This window comes from Schistocerca piceifrons, chromosome 2 (assembly GCF_021461385.2).
Source record: "Schistocerca piceifrons isolate TAMUIC-IGC-003096 chromosome 2, iqSchPice1.1, whole genome shotgun sequence".
NCBI lineage: Eukaryota > Metazoa > Arthropoda > Insecta > Orthoptera > Acrididae > Schistocerca > Schistocerca piceifrons.
In genome coordinates this window covers 158,250,520-158,266,955 of record NC_060139.1, presented here as the reverse complement: position 1 = coordinate 158,266,955, position 16,436 = coordinate 158,250,520, and positions in this window count along the sequence as shown.

Genomic DNA, 16,436 nt, shown 5'->3' with positions numbered 1-16,436 from the left:
TGCTTGCTACATAGCTGTCAATATAAAGCAACCCATGTTCGTTAGTTGGTTCCTGCTGATCAGTTCGCGAGACAGATGTTCGCTCCGACATTTCTTGCTTGCTTGTAAGTAGACAAGAAGTGGCCGTTGAATATTCTGTGGACAAACTTAACCGATTTCTATCTCCAGAATATGGGCAACGGAAAATCCGCACGCACATCAACCGGTACCACTTCATTCTGCAATAGTTACCGTGTCGACCATAGACGGTGAAGTAGCTGCTGGGCTAGCATTTCAAGATGCTGTAATTAACAGTCGTAACTTCTCTAAAGCCTGGCCGTCCAGATTACCTGATCTTAATCCGTGTCACTTCTGGCTGAGAGGTTATCTAAAAGATGTTGTATTCAGTGCTCATGTTACGAACGCAGCTCACTTGAAAACACCCATTGTACAACCCATTCTGAAGTTGACCACCGAGATAGTCATCTGTTGTTTAACATGCCGTTTCTCGATTGGAACTTGTGGTAGGTAACGGTGAACAGCATACTGAACGTGTCTTGTGCCAGTCTCGCGACAAATAAAAACAGACGTCATTTTGCATTTTATGCAACTTTTGGCCCCTGGATGATGAAAAACAGATATTTTGTTTTTATGCGGTTTTGCGCACCAGGACAACCAAAAAGCTGTGTCATTTTGCTTTCTATGCGGATTTTAGCCTCAGGACAATTAAAAACCGATTTTCCCATCCAATGTGGTACGACCTTGTCATGATGGATGGGCTTACCTAACTGACAGCACCACAACTGTTGAGTGCCGAACTTGGGCAGACATGCACATTGAACAATACCGATAGTATAATGCGGAACTCAAACCACTGTCGTCGTATTGTGATACATCTGTCTTTTGTAGCCGACCCCAATTACGTTGACACACTTACAACGCCATCTGTGCGCTAAATTTTCATTAATATTTGTGTTTCGTGTCTTTTCGCCTTGCGCCAATAATACGCTGTTCAAATTTAAGATGATTCTGAGCAGTGGTTGCCTTTTTACAGTGTTTTGAAACGAAATTCTAATTGTACATGTTGTTTCTGTTCTTTCGGACAGACACAATTTGACCCTGCAGCCACTATGTATCAAAACAGAAAGAACTGAAGACATTAGCTATGATTGGGTGTTGATTTCTATCATAGGAGAAAATAAAAGTATTCTGCAGAGCTGGGATACAACTAGGCAGATGCGCTGACCAGTTCGCCATCCGAACACAACCTCACGGACTACTCTAGCACGCTTCCCGGGAGACCCAAATTCTCATCTTGCACCCCACACTACTGATGTAGTGCCTTGCTCATTAACCTTGTTAGTCGAGACATTCCACGGAGTTCGGGCTTGATGTTCATCCACATTGAAGGGATCATTGGCCGTTATCGCCTTAGTTAAATGTCTGATGTATGTTCTCTCGGACGTAGCCATAACAGTCTGTAACACGTATTATGTAACTGTGTATTTGCAATTTAAGAAGTGTGTGTATTGTGTTGTTTAAGCTCCTTTATGTATGGCAAGAAATGTTATTTATATATGATAAAAACAAAAGACTATGGTGAAATTTTAAATTATTATCATATGAACTAGTTTATGAAAAGTGTTCATGCTTAGGGAACTTGTAGTAGTACCATGTGAACGCTGTAGGGAAGTCCCTCCGCAACGAAAGTGGCATGACGCAATGTAAAAGGTGGGTTTGACGGTCGAACTGTGCTGCTGCTTTGTGTGAACGACACGTAGTGTGTGGTTAGCCTTGGCATGGTACTCCTCGACGCTGCTAAGAGAGGCAATTGGAACTTGCATTAAAAGGGATTTGCCTCAGATGTGGATCAGTCTGTTACATGCTATTTACGTAATAATGGAGTGGCTGTAATATGTTGAAAATCCGACGCCAAGAAAAGAACTTAAAGAGCATTCGCACATCAAGGGCCGTGAGTACCGTTAGCCACCAATGAGCCTGACGCCAATCTTCGCCACTGCTTCATCAACTTCATACATTCGGTTGATGTATGTGGGTATGGACCAGTTAATTTGTGTGTTGTTTCAATAATAATAACATAAAACCAAAATTCATGTCCGAACCAGAATTTCAAATCGTGATCACGAACCTACGCAGGGTCCTCACCTAAGTGCTACCAAAACATATCCACATTTTTAATTCAGGTGTTTAAAAGTGATTTTTTGCCTTAATAAAAGGAGTAGTAAAACTTAGTTTAAGAATAACATTTGGATGCTTTATTAATGAACTACTCCAAGTGAAATTGTTAAGGCAGGAGTTAAGGACAAAAATTCAAAGATCAATTAATAAGAAAGTGAAACCCGAAATTATTTAAAAGCTGAAATCACCAAAGTGAAGTTCGATAGGCTTTTCTAAAGTATTCTTAGTTTATTATAAAATATAGTTTTGTAGGATTAAAGTGAAAGATTGTGTAAATATTACTGCAAAGAATACCTGCTTCACAGGTAATTAAAGTACATGTAAATCTTTAACGATCAGATTTACGGTACTACTGTTAGAAGTAAAATTATGCACATTTTCAAAGAAAATGTAGTTTTGGTACCCGTCATGAAAGGTTAGTTTTTGAATTATTTAAGCCCAGTGTTGTATGTATTGTAATTTAAGTGAATGATTAGCTTTTAGGGTCAGTCTTTACCTTTGCAATAATCAAATACCTTTGACTAGTGAAAATATACTAGTTTATTTGTCCCCATCATATTGTCCACATATTAAGGAAAAATTGAACTATTACTAAGGAAAACTGCTATAGGTAGAGGAGCTTAAACAGTGTATTTAAGATGTCGTTCGTTTTTATCTTTTATTTTTTTTTCATGTCAGTCAAGATAGAAGCCCCTCATGTCCAAAACTATTTCTGCATTTCAGACAGGGACGTTTCAGTGTTTGGTTAAGTAATGCTCTTCATTGTCGTTGTCATTAGTATGAGCTCGGTGCAGATTTACTCCCTATAATTTACTGGTGTGTGTGTTATTGGTAACTGCTGCCACACACACTACAGAGTGCACTGTGTCAGTTTGTATCGTGTTTGATATTCAAAGGGAAATCTCAGCAAAAGTAAATTCAAAAAATAATATTAAATTTTCTCAAATATATATACTTCCAAATCAATTTTCCAAATCTGATTGACCAACGTTCATTTTTTTCACTCATTTGTGATTTTAACACTTGCGTATTTCTGTTAATTTCACGAAATTCTAAATTATAGTGCTATACCCTTGACCATTAGACCCATTCGCAGTCGAACTACGAAATCCTCTCAGAGGGTAACATTAGCGTGTTTTACGGCACGTTAGTATTATAAGTCCAATCATTGATTTCGTTTGTAATAGAGAATCTGCAAAACGAATACCAGTGCAATACCGATTTCGTCATATAGTTATTACAATAAAATAGGAGTAGTCTTCGCAAACGTCACAGAAATGAATAATAAACAATACAACTCGCAAGCAGCCGATAAACCCAAATTTCTATACACAAATACTGCGCTTTTGACCGCAGGGGTATAACAGTGTCATTGCTCGGTACCTAGTTTTCGTTTGTCGGATCACATGTGTCTTAAGCTGCCGGAGCTAGAATAAACAAAACAACCATTTTGTTTACATTGGACGAACTCTGTAAGTTTTTCGTGTGAAACGTGGACTGTCGTATCGAACATTTCCCAGTCGTCACTTTTCCTCTTATGGAGTATTTGGAAATCTGGAAATTAGTGGTAAGGTCTTATGAGACCAAACATCTGAGGCCATCCGACACTAAGCCTACATACTACTTAAATTAACTTAAACTTACTTAATGCTAACCATGGACCTTGCTGTTGGTGGGGAGGCTTGCGTGCCTCAGTGATACAGATGGCCGTACATTAGGTGCAACCACAACGGAATCCGACACTAAGCCTACATACTACTTAAATTAACTTAAACTTACTTAATGCTAACCATGGACCTTGCTGTTGGTGGGGAGGCTTGCGTGCCTCAGTGATACAGATGGCCGTACATTAGGTGCAACCACAACGGAGGGGTATCTGTTGAGAGGCCAGACAAACATGTGGTTCCTGAAGAGGGGCAGCAACCATTTCAGTAGTTGCAGGGGCAACAGTATGGATGATTGACTGATCTGGCCTTGTAACAATAACCTAAACGGCCTTGCTGTGCTGGTACTGCGAACGGCTGAAAGCAAGGGGAAACTACTGCCGTAATCTTTTCCGAGGGCATGCAGCTTTACTGTATGGTAAATATACACTGATGATGGTGTCCTCTTGGGTAAAATATTCCGGAGGTAAAATAGTCCCAATTTGGATCTCTGGGTGGGGACTACTCAGGAGGACGTTGTTATCAGGAGAAAGACAACTGGCGATCCACGGGTCGGAGCGTGGAATGTCAGATTCCTTTATCGGGCAGGTAGGATAGAAAATTTAAAAAGGGAAATTGACAGGTTAAAGTTAGATATAGTGGGAATTAGTGAAGTTCGGTGGCAGAAGGAACAAGACTTTTGGTCAGGTGAATACAGGGTTATATGTACAAAATCAAATACGGGTAATGCAGGAGTAGGTTTAATAATGAATAAAAAAAATAGGAGTGCGGGTAAGCTACCACAAACAGCATAGTGAAAGCATTATTGTGGCCAAGATAGACACGAAGCCCACGACTACTACAGTAGTACAAGTTTATACGCCAACTAGCTCTGCAGATGATGAAGAAATTGATGAGATTTATGATGAGATAAAAGAAATTATTGAGGTAGTGAAGGAGGATGAAAATTTAATAGTTATGAGTGACTGGAAATGGAGGGTAGGAAAAGGGATAGAAGGAAACATAGTAGGTGAATATGGACTGGGGAAAGGAATGAAAGAGGAAGCCGTATGGTAGAATTTGGCACAGAGCATAACTTAATCATAGCTAACACTTGGTCGAAGAATCACAAAAGGAGGTTGTGTACATGGAAGAATCCTGGAGATGCTAAAAGATATCAGATGGATTATATAATGGTAAGACAGAGATTTTGGAACCAGGTTTTAAATTGTAAGACATTTCCAGTGGCAGATGAGGATTCTGACCACAATCTATTGGTTATGAACTGTAGATTAAAACTAAAGAAACTGCAAAAAGGTGGGAATTTAAGGAGATGGGACATGGATAAACTGACTGAACCAGAGGTTGTACAGAGTTTCAGGTAGAGCATATGGGAACAATTGACAGCAATGTGGGAGAGAAGTACAGCAGAAGAAGAATGGGTAGCTCTGAGGGATGAGGTAGTGAAGGCAGCAGAGGATCAACTAGGAAAAAAGACGAGGGATAGTAGAAGTCCTTGGGTAACAGAAGAAACATTGAATTTAATTGATGAAAGGAGAAAATATAAAAATGCAGTAAATGAAGCAGGCAAAAGGGAATACAAACGTCTCAAAAATGAGACCGACAGGAAGTGTAAAATGGCTAAGCAGGGACAGCTAGAGGACAAATGTAAGGATGTAGAGGCTTATCTCACTAGGGGTAAGATAGATACTGCCTACAGGAAAATTAAAGAGACCTTTGGAGAAAAGAGAACCACTTGTATGAATATCAAGGGCTCAGATGGAAACCCAGTTGTAACCAAAGAAGGGAAACAGAAAAGTGGAAGGAGTATATAGAGGGTCTATACAAGGGCGATGTATTTGAGGACATTATTATGGAAATGGAAGAGAATGTAAATGAAGATGAAATGTGAGATACGATACTGCGTGAAGAGTTTGACAGAGCACCGAAAGACCTGAGTCGAAACAAGGCCCCGGGAGTAGACAACATTCCATTAGAACCACTGACGGCCTTGGAAGAGCCAGTCCTGACAAAACTCTACCATCTGGTGAGCAAGATGTATGAGACAGGCGAAATACCCTCAGACTTCAAAAAGAATATAATAATTCCAATCCCAAAGAAAGCAAGTGTTGACAGATGTGAAAATTACCGAATTATCAGTTTAATAAGTCACAGCTGGAAAATACTAACGCGAATTCTTTACAGACAAATGGAAAAACTGGTAGAAGTCGACCTCGGGGAAGATGAGTTTGGATTCCGTAGAAATATTGGAACACGTGAGGCAATACCGACCTTACGACTTATCTTAGAAGAAAGATTAAGGAAAGGAAAACCTTCGTTTCTAGCATTTGTAGACTTGTTAGAGCAGTTGAAAGGAATGGATAGTGTCTTGAAAGGAGGATATAAAATGAACATCAACAAAAGCAAAACGAGGATAATGGAGTGTAGTCGAATTAAGTCGGGTGATGCTGAGGGAATTAGATTAGGGAATGAGACACTTGAAGGAGTAAACGAGTTTTGCTATTTGGGGAGCAACATAACTGATGATGGTCGAAGTAGAGAGGATATAAAATGTAGACTGGCAATGACAAGGAATGCATTTCTGAAGAAGAGAAATTTGTTAACAACGAGTATAGATTTAACTGTCAGAAAGTCGTTTCCGAAAGTATTTGTTGGAGTGTTGCCATGTATGGAAGTGGAACATGGATGATAAATAATTTCGACTAGAAGATAATACAAGCTTTCCAAATGAGGTGCTACAGAATAATGCAGAAGATTAGATGGTTAGATCACATAACTAATGAGGAGGTATTGAATTAAATTGGGGAGAAGAGGAGTTTGCGCCACAATTGGCGAGAAGAAGGGACCGGTGTTAGGACATGTTCTGAGGCATCAAGGGATCACCAGTTTAGTATTGTAGGGCAGTGTGGAGCGTAAAAATCGTAGAGGGAGACCAAGAGATGAATACACTAAGCAGATTCAGAAGGATGTAGGTTGCAGTAGGTACTGGGAGAAGAAGAAGCTTGCACAGGATAGAGTAGCATGGAGAGTTGCATCAAACCAGTCTCGGGACTGAAGACCACAACAGCAACAAACGACTCTGACAAAGAGCTGAATGATATGGTTCGGTGCCTGGAACAGTCATCTCTGAAGCGGGGAAGCTGGTCGGCGGTTCATGTGCTACTATCGAGAGCATTTCTGCAGAGTGTATGAAGGACGGTGAAACCACAAAATGGTGGACCAATGTATGCAAAACTCTAACTTTGTTTGGAGGAACTGACATTGTGGTGAACGGCATAGATCGATTTCGAGAATCGGACGTTCCGTGCTACGAACACATCTCTATGTCTTACTTTGTGAAGGAAGTGAAGGAATTCGGGAGATGGACGTTTGAGAGAAGGAGAGAGATTGTACGTGGTGTACATACAGTCTGGGAACACTTTTAATTATTTATAGCACAGGAACTTAACATTGTACAGACGTCATGCATACTGCAGTTTGAAGAGAATCTCTTGTATTTATCTTTTTATTTTTCAAACATTCAATATGCGAATCATGAGTAACTTGGCAGACGTCAATTAGGTAACCAAATTGTTGCCATTCCCGTCCCGACATGGCATCGTCGACTGTGGCACTCGCTTCCCGTATTCTCTCCCGGAGCTCCGCTACATCACATGGTACAGGTGGAACATACACCAGATCTTTAACGTGTCCTCACAGAAACAAGTCACACGGTGTGAGATCTGGTGACTGGGGAAGCCATTTCATGAAACAACTGTCCCCTTCTGCAGCACGGCCGATCAAGCTCCGTGTTGACATACCCACGAACTTCACGATGAAAATGGGATGGAGCCCCATCCTGCTGAAAGATGAACGGAGAGTCCGATTGTATTTGAGACATCAACCATTGATCCAACATGTCCAAGTACAAATATCCAGTGACAGTGTTCTCTGCGAAGAAGATTGGTCTGTACAGTTTTCGACGTGACAAGGCACAAAAAACATTTACCTTTGGGGAATCAAGCTCAAATTCAGTGCATTCGTGTGGATGCTTTGTACCCAAGATTCGACAATTATGCCTGTTCACTTTCCCATTAGCGTGAAAAGTGACTTAGTCGCTAAAAATTAAGGGATCAACAATGCCAACGCCCTCCTTATTCAATTGTGGCAACTGCGAACAATATTCAAAACGCTTGTCTTTGTCATTGACATTGAGTATCTGCACTAGCTACAATTTGAATAGTTTCATAGACGGTTTCTGTCGCAATACTTTGCACAATGTCAAAGCCATTTCGAGTTCATGGGCTGCACGACGCACCGATTTCTTTGGACTCTCATATGCGCTCCACATTCAATTCACTCACACTGGGACGTCCGCTTCGCTTTGCCGGAAAAAAGCAACCTGTAGTCACGAATTTGTTGTGCCAGTGGTAAATGACCTTCCTTGTTTTGGTGTCTTCGTACCGTTCTTGGTTCTAAACATCCGTTGAAGAGCTGTAGCACACTTGTTCTTCTCGAACTCCAACACACAGAAAGCTCGCTTCGCACCTGAACTCGACCTGTTTGTGACAAGCGGTGACTATCGGCAGATTACCAAACTACGCTGTGGCGGTATACATAAGCATCTTTTAGGGCTTCTCTTCAAAATGACGTATGCATGATATCTGTACAATGTTAGGTTCTTTTGCAGTAAATAATTGAAGGTGTACACCCTGTATTGTGGTGAGACGCCATTACGGTATACAGTAAATTATTAAATAGTTTTTTGCACAAAATAAAATCCAATACCTAATATCAAGTATTCAAGGTGTGTACATCCCCACACCGAAATTAGTTGATTGTCACGGTACAGATACTCCAAGACGTAGATCGCTCGGAGGTGAAGTTTGGAACGATAGTGAGAACCTGCATTTTCCACGGTCAGCATTCGTCGAGAGATTATCTCCGAATTAATAAATTTTCACTTGCTAAATTGTTGGACCTATCATCCAGACTCATCAACCAACGAAGCACACAATTGGCCGAACGATCTGTGAAGTGAGTAAAGATTTTAGAAATTACAAAAAAAAAATTCAAATCTGTGTGAAATCCTAAGGGACCAAACTGCTGTGGTCATCAGTCGCTAGACTTACACACTACTTAAACTAACTTATGTTGAGAAAAATACACACACCCATGACCGAGGGAGGACTCGAACTTCAGGCGGGAGGAGCAGTCCGTGACGTGGTGCCTCAAACCGCGCAGCCGCACCGGATGGCTAGAAATTTCAGGTGGAGCAGATAAAGACGAGGAATTTACGCGACATCGCCGCTGCGGAATACGTCTGTTACTCTCCTGTGTTATTTAAAACGAAATATTTATGATTTCCATAGTTTCAGGAGAGTAAAGATAAAAGCCGGCCGGAGTGGCCGAGCGGTTTTAGGCGCTACAGTCTGCAACCGCGCGACCGCTACGGTCGGAGATTCGAAACCTGCCTCGGGCATGGATTTGTGTGATGTCCTTAGGTTAGTTAGATTAAAGTAGGTTTGAGTTCTAGGGGACTGATGACCACAGCAGTTAGGTCCGATAGTGCTCAGAACCATTTGAAGAAGGAAAGAAAAAAGGAAATAAGGAACTACGCTAAACCAGCTAAAACCAATAACTACACCAATAATTAAATTAAAGCGCACATAAAGAAAATGTATTTCTAATAATAAATAAACAAAGAATATCTTTAATTAACCAATCAAAAATAATACGTTATATCAATTAGGCGATATAGATCAGAATCCAGTAAGTGTGAGGGGAGATTAGGGCTGCATACACTATAAATTACAGCCCCGCCGTTACGGTACTGCTGTAATTGCTTCCTTCCCTCCCACTGTGCCGACTAGGAGAACGGTGGCGTTACGGTCGCTTCCTGTCCGTTGACTCTTTCCCTGTTAATGAAAGGTAATCATATTGCTAGTCGTGGCTGAGTACGGAAGCTGAGTGCACGTTCTTGCTGTTGTACTGTATCACTAGCAGGGTGAAGTGACTGACTGAGGGATCAGATGGCGTAAGGCGAGGGTGTGTGAGACTCTGGACGATCTGGGACGAAAATTTTTATAGTGTATACAGTTGAAAATATACTCCAAAAACGGCACCGGGTACCCGCGCGGTCTAAGGCGTCTTGTCAGAGTCTGTGCGGCTGCCCCTGTCGGATGTTCGAGTCCTCCCTTGGGCATGGGTCCTTAGCATTGCTGTTGTTGTGGTCTTCTGTCCTGAGACTGGTTTGATGCAGCTCTCCATGCTACCCTATCCAGTGCCAGTATCTTCATCTCCCAGTACCTACTACAACCCACATCCTTCTGAATATGCTTAGTGTATTCATCTCTTGCTCTCCCTCTACGATTTTTACCCTCCACGCTGCCCTCCAATGCTAAATTTGTGATCCCTTGCTACCTCAGAACAAGTCCTACCAACCGGTCCCTTCTTCTCGTCAAATTGTGCCACAAACTCCTCTTCTCCCCAATTCTATTCAATACCTCTTCATTAGTTATGTGATCTACCCATCTAATCTTCAGCATTCTTCTGTAGCCCCACATTTCGAAAGCTTCTATTCTCTTCCTGTCCAAACTATTTATCGTCCATGTTTCCCTTCCATACATGGCTACACTCCATACGAATACTTTCAGAAAAGACTTCCTGACACTTAAATCTATACTCGATATTAACAAATTTCTCTTCTTCAGAAACGCTTTCCTTGCCATTGCCAGTCTACATTTTATATCTTCTCAACTTCGACCATCATCAGTTATTTTGCTCCCCAAATAGCAAAACTCCTTTACTACTTTAAGTGTCTCATTTCCTAATCTATTTCCCTCAGCATCGCCCGACTTAATTCGGCTACATTCCATTATCCCCGTTTCGCTTTTGTTAATGTTCATCTTATATCTTCTTTTCAAGACACTGTCCATTCCGTTCAACTGCTATTCCATGTCCTTTGCTGTGTCTGACAGAATACAATGTGATCACCGAACCTCAAAGTTTTTATTTCTCCTCCATGGATTTTAATACCTAGCCCGAATTTTTCGTTTGTTTCCTTCACTGCTTGCTCAATATACTGATTGAATAGCATTGGGGGGAGGCTACAACCCTGTCTGACACCCTTCCCATCCCCTGCTTCCCTTTCATGCCCGTCGACTCTTATAACTGCCATCTGGTTTCTGTACAAATTGTAAATAGCCTTTCGCTCCCTGTATTTTACCCCTGCCACCTTCAGAATTTGAAAGAGAGTATTCCAGTGAACATTGTCAAAAGCTTTCTCTAAGTCTACAAATGCTAGAAACGTAGGTTTGCCTTTCCTTAATCTTTCTTCTAAGATAAGTCGTAGGGTCAGTATTGTATCAAGTGTTCCGATATATCTACGGAATCCTAACGGATCTTCCCCGACGTCGGCTTCTACTAGTTTTTCCATTCGTCCGAAAAGAATTCGCGTTAGTATTTTGCAGCCGTGACTTATTAAACTGATAGCTCGGTAATTTTCACATCTGTCAACACCTGCTTCCTTCGGATTGGAATTACTATATTCCTCTTGAAGTCTGAGGGTATTTCGCCTGTCTCATACACCTTGGTCACCAGATGTTAGGATTTTGTCAGGACTGGCTCTCCCAAGGCTGTCAGTTTTTCTAATGAAATGTTGTCTACTCCCGGGGCCTTGTTTCGACTCAGGTCTATCAGTGCTCTGTCAAACTCTTCACGCAGTATCGTATCTCTCATTTCAATTTCATCTACATCCTCTTCCATTTCAATAATGCTGTCCTCAAGTACATCGCCCTTGTATAGACCCTCTATATACTCCTTCCACCTTCTGCTTTCCCTTCTTTGCTTAGAACAGGGTTCCATTTGAGCTCTTGATATTCATACAAGTGGTTCTCTTTTCTCCAAAGGTCTCTAATTCTCCTGTAGGCAGTATTTATCTTAACCCTGTTGGGATAAGCCTCTACATCCTTACATTTGTCCTCTAGTCATCCCTGCTTAGCCATTTTGCACTTCCTGTCGATCTCATTTTTCAGACGTTTGTTTTCCTTTTTGCCTACTTCATTTACTGCATTTTTATATTTCCTCCTTTTATTAATTAAATTCAATATTTCTTCTGTTACCCAAGGATTTCTACTAGCCTTCGTCTTTTTACCTACTTGATCCTCTGCTGCCTTCACTACTTCATCCCTCACAGCTACCCATTCTTCTTCTACTGTATTTCTTTCCCCCATTCTTGCCGACTGTTGCCTTATGCACTCCCTGAAACTCTGTACCACCTCTGGTTTAGTCAGTTTAACCAGGTCCCATCTCCTTAAATTACCACCTTTTTGTTGTTTCTTCACTTTTAATCTACAGTTCGTAACCAATAGATTGTGGTCACTGTCCACATCTGCTCCTGGTAATTTCTTACAATTTAAAACCTGGTTCCAAAATCTCTGTCTTACCGTTATATAATCTATCTGAAACCTATCAGAGTCGCTTATATCAGTTCATTTCCTCTCTGACGACTCTTGTAGTTGTTCGAATGGCTGCCCATTTCTTTCTGCTCCCCTTATATACCTTTCTTATCCGATAACGCTATGGATAGTGTTTATAATGTATTGGATCATCAGTGTCAATGAAAATGTAGATTCATGTCAGCCCTGTGTAACAAGACGATTGATAGCAGTGCAATTATTCAAACCAATCTCCTTACCTAAGTGTCATTTGGATACAACACAAAGCTGAATGTGGTCTTTTCCACTTATGTTAATTCAGTTAGTCCTCTAGATTCTTTATTTTTAGTTTTATAGTTTCATTTTCTATTAGGTTTATCTGGCATTTAGAATTTTCCTATGAATATTTTGTTGATATGTAGTTTGCCTTTCTGGTTATTTTTGCATTTAGTTCCCTTCCCAGGAGCCATAACTCTGGAGATTCTCTGTCTCGTAAGGGCTGTGTGTATTAAACTACCTTGCGAAACCACAACAATTTTCAGATAAAACATTTTTGTTATGGTAGTAACATTTAGAGGAATTCATATAAAGACTTTGATCCCTTCGGTTTCGATTCATCTGCAGTAATTAAGTTTTATAGCACTTTAAAGTTTGAGGACTTTTCTTTTCTTCCAACTTTGGCTTCGTTGTTCACCTCTCGGCTCCTTAGCTAGGACTGTGCACTGAGATAATCACAACAGGTGCGGTACTTACAGCATCACACAGTATATTTTAATGTCGGCATGCTCCAATCTCTTTATTAATTAAGCGAAAGAAGTGGTAAGAATAATGTTTCCCGCCGGCCGCGGTGGCCGTGCGGTTCTGGCGCTGCAGTCCGAAACCGTGGGACTGCTACGGTCGCAGGTTCGAATCCTGCCTCGGGCATGGGTGTGTGTGATGTCCTTAGGTTGGTTACGTTTAAGTAGTTCTAGAGTTCTAGGGGACTTATGACCTAAGATGTTGAGTCCCATAGCGCTCAGAGCCATTTGAACCATTTGATAATGTTTCTGACTTGAAGATCAGTAGCTTTATTTCGCAAGAATATGTCTAACAGACAATATAAAGTGCTGCTGGCGGTTATTATTGTTACGAAAATCCACATAACAACACAAAAATGCTAGAAAACAATAATTGAAAGGTAAGAGACACTAGCATTTGGTGCGAGTCAGTACACATGTACGAGAAATAGACGTTCAGCCTACATACATGATTACTTTAAAAAAACTCAAGAGTGTTGCAATGATTTCCGATGCACATAGAATTTACTAAAGTAATGTGTGTTAAACTGGGGATAAACTAGACTAATAATCACCTTACAGTGTGTTTCGTGTTTTTACAGCCGTCCAGGAATAATTTCTTCACATAAAGTCCTCGTAGTGGTTTACCGTGTGTTGTGTTGACTCATGTGAGCAGTTTCATCCAGAATTCTCAATTTCATTAAAAGAAGGACGACCTGAAAAAAATTGTTGGGTATTCTTTCTACATTCATAGGGAATAAGAGTGCCCAATCTCTTACCCAGCACGTATAACAAACACAAACTTCAGCAAATCACAAAAATAGCCATTCTCATAGTTCAAAGTGTTTCCGAAGTAAGAACAAGGTTTCTACTGAAAGTGCCGATGCCGTTAACATGACGCACTATGTGATGGCTAAGCAAGTATAGAGACAATAGTGAATAAAATGCATCTATGGATGTACAGCTACAAGAAATGATGACAGGCATGGAGTCTGTGTCGACATTCTGAGTTTGGCAGCTCATTAGTGAAGGAAGCAAAGTGTGAAATATCGATGAGCGCGGGTGCAGCCCTGCGGAAATGGCAAATGGCGACGCTAGAGAGCGGAGTTCCGCTTGGCATGATTGCCCAGGAAGGACTGAAATCAAAGACTCACTGTATGATCAGAATTTTAACACTAGATCTGGATCGTGATGTCTGTAACAGCTCTTGTGTGCAAACAGAATTTCAATTAACCCGCGCACGTGTAAAAAAAATTGTCTTCTATTCATGGAATTGCCATATCGAGGAGCATAAACCCAGGAAAATGAGTATATTTGCCTACTATTGTAGAACAGTAAATATTGAAAAACAAAACCTAACACTGCTGGAATATTTGCTTCATAAATAGTCTGTTGGGTAAAGCTATCTTAACAGACTTCACTCACTCAGTGACTGTCCAAAGGTCTCACTCGATACATACTAGTTATTTGTCCACCATCATACACTATGTGACCAAAAGTATCCGGGCTCCCCTAAAAACATACGTTTTTCATATAGGTGCATTTTGCTGCCACCTACTGCCAGTCACTCCACATCAACGACCACAGCAGTCATTAGACATCGTGAGAGAGCAAAATAGGGCGGTCTGCGCAACTCACGGACTTCGAACGTGGTCAGATGATTGGGTGTCACATGGGTCATACGTCTGTCCGTTGATTTCCACATTCCTAAACATCCCTAGGTCCACTGTTTACGACGTGATAGTGAAGTGGAAACGGGAAGGGGCAGGTACAGCTCAAAAACGTATAGGCAGGCATCTACCAAGACGGTCACATAGGAATTCCAAACTGCATCAGGATCCACTGCAAGTACTATGACAGGCGTGAGGTGAGGAAACTTGGATTTTATGATCAAGCGGCTGCTCATAAGCCACACATCACCACGGTAAATCCCAAACGACGCCTCACTTGCTGCAAGGAGCGTAAACATTGGACGATTGAGCAGTGAAAAAACGTTGTGTGGAGTGACGACTCACGTTACACAATGTGGCGCTCCGATAGCAGGGTGCGGGGTCGGCAAATGCCCAGTGAATCTCATCTGACAGAGTCTGTAGCGCCAACAGTAAAATTCGGAGGCGGTGGTAATTTGGTGTGGTCGTTTTCTTCATGGAGGGTGCTTGCACCCCTTGTAGTTTTGCGTATACTAACACAGTACAGGCCTACATTGATGTTTCAAGCAGCTTCTTGCTTCGCACTGTTGAAGAGCAATTCGGCGACGGCGATTGCATCTTTCAACATGATCGAGCTCATGTCACAATGCACGACCTGTGGCGGAGTGGTTACGCGACAATAACATCCCTATAATGGTCTGGCCTGCACGGAGTACTTACCTATATCCTATAGATAAGCTTTGGGACGCTGACTTCGTGCCAGGCCTCACCGCTCGACTTCGATACGTCACCTCAGTGAAGAATGGGCTGTTAATCCCCAAGAAACCTTTCAGCACCTAACTGAACGTATGCCTGCGAGAGTGGGAGCTGTCATCAAGGCTAAGTAAGGGTGGGTCAACAGCATGTTGAATTCCAGCATTACCGATGGAGGGCACTACTAAATTGTAAGTCATTTTAGCCAGGTTTCCGGATACTTTTGATCACATGGTATACACTAAAGTGACAAAAGTCGTGGGATACGTCCTAATTCGTGTCGGGTCCTTTCTGCCCGGTGTGGTGCCGCACCTCGACGAGCTGCGTGCTCAACAAGTCATTGGAAATCACCTGCTGAAATTTTGAACCATGAAGTCTCTATAACCTTTCATAATTGCAGAAGCATGGCAAGTGCACAAGGATTTGGTGTACGAACTGAACATACGATTATGTCCACAAATGTTCCATGGAATTCATGTCGAGTGATAGCGGTGGCCTGTCGAGTGATAGCGGTGGCCAAATCATTCGCTCGAATCGTTCAAAATGTTCTTAAGTCAAACGCCAACATCTGTGGCCCAGTGACAAGGCATTTCCATATCTCCGAAAAAGACACCGTTTTTAGGGAACATGAAGTCCATGAATGTCTGCCAGTAGCCTGCAAGTAGCCAACCATTTACATTCAATGAATGGTTCGACTGAACCAAAGAATCCAGTCCTAGTCAACATCAGCTTTCACAGTGACAGTTTCGGTCCCTGGCATCAAGGAGTCCCCGCCATACTCGAACCCTACCATAAAATCGGAGCCCATCTGATCAGCCAACGATTTTCCAGTTGTCTAGGATTCAACCGATGTGGGCTGGAGCCCAAAAGAGGAGCTGCAGGCGGTGTGCTTCTGGTAGCAAAGGCACTAGCTTTGGTCATCAGCTACCACAGCACATTCACGCAAAATTTTACCGGCAACGGATACTTTCCTGGCACGTTCACATTGATTTCCGTTGT